Source organism: Elephantulus edwardii, unplaced genomic scaffold (genome assembly GCF_000299155.1).
Source record: "Elephantulus edwardii isolate Elephantulus edwardi_28Jun2011 unplaced genomic scaffold, EleEdw1.0 scaffold00108, whole genome shotgun sequence".
Lineage (NCBI taxonomy): Eukaryota > Metazoa > Chordata > Mammalia > Macroscelidea > Macroscelididae > Elephantulus > Elephantulus edwardii.
Window position 1 is genome coordinate 4,689,058 of NW_006399858.1, and position 7,356 is coordinate 4,696,413.

Sequence of the window (7,356 nt, forward strand, 5' to 3'; positions counted from 1 at the left end):
GGGACATCATGCTGGGCAGAGTAGAGGGACAGCGCAGGAGGGGAAGACCCTCTATGAGGTGGATTGATTCAGTGACTGGGGTAATCAGGATTGGGTGTGTCAGAGGCAATGTGATTGGCACGGGATAGAGCACGGTTTAGGGCTGTTATACATAGGGTCGCTATGAGTCGCAAATGACTCGACGGCACATAACAACAACAACCATGAAGACCAGGTGAGTTGTAGGAAAACATCAAGGATATGAAGAAAAGTCATTACAAACAGGGGAGAAAGGAAAGACCAAATTGGATGTCAGAAGAGACTCTGAAACCTGCACTGGAATATAGAGAAGTCAAAACAAATTAAAGAAATGCTGAATGAGGTAAGACAGCTGAACAATTTCAAAGAGCATCTTGAGAAGACAAAGCAAGAAAAAAGTAACCACATGTGTAGAAGTTATATCCCCCTATGTTGTCACTGTGCGCCAGCAAGTCAGAACCAACTCAGAGCTGACCCTCCTGTAGGTTTTCAGAGGCTAAAGTGCAAAGGTGCCAATCTAAAGTGTGCCTGATCCAGGGTATCCATGGTCTTCACAATTATATGCTATGCATCAGAAAGCTGGGCAGTGAATAAATATGACAGAAGAATTGATGCCTTTGAGTTTGGTGCTAGAGAAGAGTGTTGACTCCCAAGAGAACAGTTTTAAACTAGAGAGGTGATACCAAGTTGCTCTCTGGAAGTAAGGACTTTGAAACTCTGGCTCATATACTTGGGGCATGTTGCCAGGAGGAAAATATCATGCTTGGAAAAGTGGAAGAACAATGCAGGAGAGCAAGACTCTGAATGAGATAGATTGACACAATGACTGGAGTAACACGGGCAAGTGTGTCAGAGACAGTGAGACTGGCTCAGAATAGAAAAGAGTACAAATCTAGTTTGCATAGCATCTCTGAGTCACAGGCGACTCAACGGCACATAACAACAACAGACTACACAGGAGAAGATTGCTCAACTTTCTCCCCAGGAGCAACTAGAACATTTGAACTACCTGACTTTGGCAATGTAACTCTTTACTCACTAGGCCACCAGATTGTTTTTGTTAGGTGTGATCAAGTTGAATACAACTCACAGTGACCCTATGAACAACAGATCTGAACCCTATCCTATCAGGTGCCATCCTCACAATCTCTTAACACACTTGAACACATTGCTGTAGTCAATCCACCTTGTTGAGGATCTTCCCCATGTTCTCTCATACAATACATATTTTTGGAGGGAAACAATTCAGTCCATGATTCAGTATCTTTTGCCCCATTAAAACTGCATTAATTCAAGTAGAATCTAGCCCTGAAAATAAGTAGATTTTATTATTGTTTCATAAACGTTAAAGCAAAAAGAATCAAAAGTGTCCTTTCATTATGCTGAGTGAAATATCTCAGTCACACAAGGACAAATACTGAATAATGCCACTGTAGTAAAACAGGACTGACATCGGGGTTCGGGGGAGACTGAGAAAGATGGGATAAATAATGTATACTGCATTGAAACAAATGAGGGAGGAAACTGTTTAAAAGGAATATGTGATTAGGTATTATTGTCATGACAGGAGTCCAGAACAAAGGCTGCATAGTGGAGTGGACCTGGGAGGAGGGATTGTAAAACAATGAGAGAATTTGTCTTTTACTTTTCAAAGAGAAGAGTGTACCAGGGAGGGCAGGGGTGGGCAGGGAGAAAAGTGCAACAATGAATGAATGGGAATCCAAAGTCTCTGTAAATTTTCATTAAAATTGATAATAATAATTTTTTTAAAGTGTCCTTTCAGTCTTCACCATAGTCTCATCCCTTACTCAGAAATCAAGGCATTCTTCGTTCTTACGCAAAAAAAAACCTGAGAAAAGCCCACTTGCTATTAAACTGATTCCAATTCACTGTGACCCCTATGTCAGAGTAGAACTGAGCTCCTGGGGAAGAAAGATTTAATTTAAAATTACAGGTTTTATTCTGGGGCAGAGGTCAGTAATCTTTTCTAGAAGGAAACTAGCAGTAATATGTTTGACTTTGTGAACTCTTGCACATATGGTTTCATGTGCATCCGTGAACTCTGCCATTGCAGTACAAAAGTAACCACAGACAATACACAAATGGGAATTAGTGTTTTCCAATAAAACTTTATTTACAAAGCAAAGCATGATGAGATTTCGCCCAAAAACATTGTTCAGTGATTCATAGTCATAATCCATGGGGAGCTCTGGTGGCTTAGCAGTAAGGAGCTGTGCTGCCAACTCAAAGAAGGCACACAGTTTGAATCCACCAGCTGCTCTGTGACAGAAAGCTAGGCAGTCAACTCTAGTGTGAGTCACTGCCTCTGAAAACCCACTGGAGGGTCAGCTGTGAGTCAGTTCTGACCCAATGGCTCATAACAACAATTCGTAGTCTATAAAGAACAGCACTCCTAGCCCAAGAGTAGTGACTCTCAGGGATTTGAACTTACCAGCAGCTCTGTGGGAGAAGGATAAGCAATCTTCTGTTGGGTTATTGTGGAGTCAGCTGTGTGTTGGCTCTGACTCTACAATAATAGGAGTGAGACTCCCAGGCATGAACTCTACTGGTCCTTACATGTTACCTAAAGTAAAAGAAAGGAAAGTTCCTATGCTGTGAAAATTCAGGTCTAACCTGCCTTTAAATATCTGAAATTGCACACAACAGCCAGCAGCACATAATAAAGAGAAATTGTTGATTGTCATTGAGTCGGTTCTGAACACAGGGCCGGCCACACACTGTGGAGTAGAGCTGCTCTGTGAGGCCTTTTCAGGCTGTGACCTCTCAGAAGCAAAGCTCCAGGCCTGTGGTCAGGCCTCCCCATGAGTTGAAAATGAGTACTTAACCATCTGCAGCACCGGCAACTGCAGTGAGGGTGGAGAAAGGTCCTGAAGTCCCCTGAAGTTCAGCCACGTGGGAGGAGGTGAGCAAAGAAGTTTACCAGATCATTCAGAAAACACACTACAGTCCTTTTGGTTAAAACTCTCCATAAATAATTTGGAAAAATGTGTGTGGAGGGCAGCAACTTGTGAAAGCAAACCCACAACCATCAGATCCTACCCATCCCCTCATTCCCTCAGCAGCATCTCCTCACCCTCAACAGAATATGCTAGAAATAATAGCATTCACATATGCATTTTAAATGATTAATTTCACTGTTTCACTTTGAAACCTTGAAAAAAAAAAAGGAAGCATTCCTATTTCCCATTGAAAGTAATCACAGCTTTATATCCCTCGGTGTTTACATAAAGCGAGCTGTTTATTTAGAATCCTTGCTGATAAGGACGCCACATGCTCATAACTGATTATATATTCTCTTTCCATTTTGTCTTTTTTTGACGGGGGGAGATTATGTATATTTTATGATAACCCAAAATGACTTATACATAAAAAATACAGACTTTAAAGATAAAAAGGATTAGTCGCAGGTAATGCATTTTCCATGAGTGGCTATAGGGCTCTCTGTTCCAAGAGGTACCAGCTGCATACAAATGACTTGATAAAAGTTCGAAGCTGTGGATGGGTAGCAAGGCTCATGCTTTGCTGGAGATGATTCTTAAAGTTACAATAAATCAGACAGACAGTGTCGGCCTTTGAGGATAAACCTGTGATGGCTTGTTGTGCCTCTCTGAATCGCCTCAGAGGCCCGGGGACTAAAAAGTGTCTAGATGTCACATTAAATCTACCGGGAGGATGGAGCACTTCAAAGAGGAATGCAATCAGATCTGATGGAAAATACATTTTCTGAAAGCTACTGACAAAAAAGTAATCTTTGATGTGGATGTTGAATAACAATGATATTGTCTTTCATGACATTTTTCATTATTGCCGTCTTATACAGCCTACTTCATGTATTAAAGCAATATTAACTGTTTGACAGGGACAAATCCTCCAACTATCACATAAGCAATTGTTTCTGAATTGTCCTAGCCCACTGCCTGTAAAACCTGTCCCAATAACTGCTTTTAAATATGATGGCAGACTCTTTTCTCTGACTAGCTAGACAGTGTGTGAGCTCCTGCGAAGCTCAGTGGAGCCTGGGGAATATTAAAAATGGTTAGGTGGTTATGAGGTGTCATTTGATGATAAGGAAGGAGCAGGAGTATTTTGTGAAGGTGAGTTTTAATGAGAGAGGTCTATAAAAGTTAGTCCTTATTATTCCCCGTCTTCAGTACACATTTATATCAAGTAGATGTGAGCAACGCTCACATCTGCTGCAAGTCTTACAGCTCAAAGGCGGACATAAAGGAATGTGCAGAGATTTTTGTTATTTATGCAGGGAAATAAAGCAATCGGAGACTGTGCAAGAACCTATAAAGTACACTGGAATTAAGTCCCTCAATATGCTTCTGGAAAGAAATGCAAGCAGATCTGGGAGGCATATGTCACTTTCAAAACCGGGGATGCCTCCTGAGGTTTGATGTCTTAACCTTCCACTGTAAATACGGGTGGTTTCATTGTAGGTATTTGTAAAAGCTTAAAATCTCTAATTTTCTTATGACCTTGAGCTTCTTGAGAAATAGGGAAGAAGATTTCTAAAGAATAGCTGAGATTCCCACCTACCCCCTCCCTCTCTAAAATGGGGCTAATTGCACCCCAGAGTGAAAGACAGAAAACTAAAACCCCACAATTCAAAATCACAAAACCATAACAACCTGTGTTGGTGACTCTCAAAAGTTATCATTTGCGGCTAAGCTACCTGGGGATGTGATGGATATTCTCCACTTACATTATTATTATTTCCTCGTAGTCCCTGGAGCTTCCGGCTTTTTTCCTGCCTCACAATACCTAGCTCACTTTTCCATGTGTGATGTGAAAGTTTCACTCAAAAGCCAATTTCTCCAGTTGGGATCTGCTCTGGGCTCTAGCTCTGTTATAATATTCAATATCTGGCAAGTGATGGTGAGAAAAATTAACAAACCGCTTGCCAAAAAAACAAAGAATTACAAGACAAAGCATTATCACTTGGAGATGTGTGTGTGTGTGTGTGTGTGTGTGTGTGTGTGTGTGTGTGTCCTTTTTTGTGACAAGGTACCAAAACTCTCTACACTCAAGTTCAAATTTGAAGTAATCAAGTCAGAACCAACTCATGGCTGACCGTCCTGAAAATTTTGTAAGGCTGGTGGACTTGAACCATGTAGCCTTTGTGTTTGAAGCAATAACTCCCTCCAGACTACGCTCAGCAACGTGTTTCTTAAAGGGTTGTTTACTGAATATTTGAGGCACTGTGGAACATGTCCTGTCTGTTGCAATGATACACTTGTGCAAAAATTGGTCAAAAGCAATACACAAATAAATGCATAGTTGCGTTCCAACATAACTTTACTTATAACAACCGGTAGTTTGCCACCCCTGCCTGGATCCCTTATCTATAAAGGTCGCACTAATATGAGTCGGATCCAGCTCTCTTTACTTTGAGTAGATTACACTAATTAACATATCTGATTAAGCTTTTTCTTCAGAACGAAAAACTATAGAAAGAAGGCAATGATAATTACTTTACAGGAGTCGTTTCATTAGATTTACCTTCTCAGAAAGAAAAAGTTGTATCATTACAGTTATTATTTTAGTTATGTACTAGTGAGTCAATTACAATTCATCACAAGCCTATGAACAGCAGATCTGACCATTGCCCTGCCCATTGTAGTAGTCACTACATCAACTCATTTGCTGTAGGTCTTCCTCTCTTTCACTGACCCTCTACCATTCCCAGAATGATGCCTTTCTCCAAGGACTGGTTCCTTCTGAAAATATGCCCAGAATAGGTGGGACGATGTTCCACCATGCTCACCTAAAACGAGCACTTCCTTCTAGACCGACTTGTTTGTTCTTTCAACAGTCCATATTCAATACTCTTTACCAACACCACACTTCAAAGGCATTGGTGCTGAATCTTTCATCCTTATTCATTACACAACTTTCAGATGTATATGATGCAATTGCAAAGACCATAGCTTGGAACAGGGTCACATTACTATTTGAACTGACATCTTTGCTCTTTAGGATTTGCGGTATGTCTTTGAAAGCAGATTTCCCCAATGTAGAGAACTGGACAATGACTAAGAATGATAAAAGAAGAATTGATGCCTTTGAGCTGTGGTGCTGGAGAGGAGTGTTGAATATACCATGGACTGCTAAGAGAACAAACAGGTCCATCCTGGAGAAGGTAAAACCAGACTGCTCTTTGGAAGGAAGGATTTTGAGGTTTGTCTCATGTACTTTAGGCATGTTGTCAGGTGGGACCAGTCCTTGGAGAAAGACATCATGCTGGGAAGTGTGGAGGGACAGCGCAGGAGAAGGCAATCTCAGATGAGATGGATTGGCTCAGTGATTGGAGTAATGGGGGTAGGTGTGTCAGAGACAATAAAATTGGCTCAAGATAGAGCAGGATTCAGAGCTGTTGTGCATAGGGTCTCTGAGTTACAAGCAACTCAACAGCACATAACAACAATAACACATCTTTTGATTACTTACCTGCTACTATCATGGGTGTGGATTGTATATCCAAGTAAAATTAAATCATAGATAACTTAAATCTTTTTCATCCATCTGTTACAGTGTTGCCTAGGGGTCTTGTGGGAAGGATTTTTGGCCACTTGATAGTGAAATGTAACCCATATTGAAGGTTGTATTCTTTGATCTTCAGCAGTAACTGCTTTTTAAGTGAAAGTTTACTTTCTGCAAGCAAGATTTGTAGTCTGCATAAGGCAAATGCAAGATCATTGCAGTAGGTACACTATATTAGCATAGTTTGTCATTTTGTTTGTAATTTTTTAAGATTTTTATAATTATCACAGCAATCTTCTCTAAAAGTCCTTCACAAACTTAGGAAATATGAAGTTCAAATATCCCTCGGGGAGAGGCATGTGTCTAAAATATTTTAAAAGGTTTCTGAGCAAATGTAGAAAGTTAACCTTGGGCAAGTCTCTTTGAATAAAACATGTTGTTTTCATTGTTGTGTGCTGTTGAGTCAGAACTGACGTATAGCTGATCCTCCAGAGGGTTTTCAGAGGTGGTAAACCACATGTGAAGAGATTACCCATCTTTCTTTCTCAAAGTAGCTGGTGGATTCAAACCACAGGCCTTAGAGATGGCAGTACAACTCCCTACCATCAGGCTATCAGAGCTCTCTGAATGCTACATAACCCTTCCTAATAATGAAAATATAAAGAGAAATGAGACTCATTGACCTGATGGACAGGTACAGCAGTGGTCTAGGGACACTCAATGTTTCTTCTCTAGATGAGATGGACTTATTCAATGACTGGGGAAATGGGTTTAGATGTGTCAGAGACAATAAAGTTTGCACAGAATAGAGCAGAGTTTAGGACTGTTGTA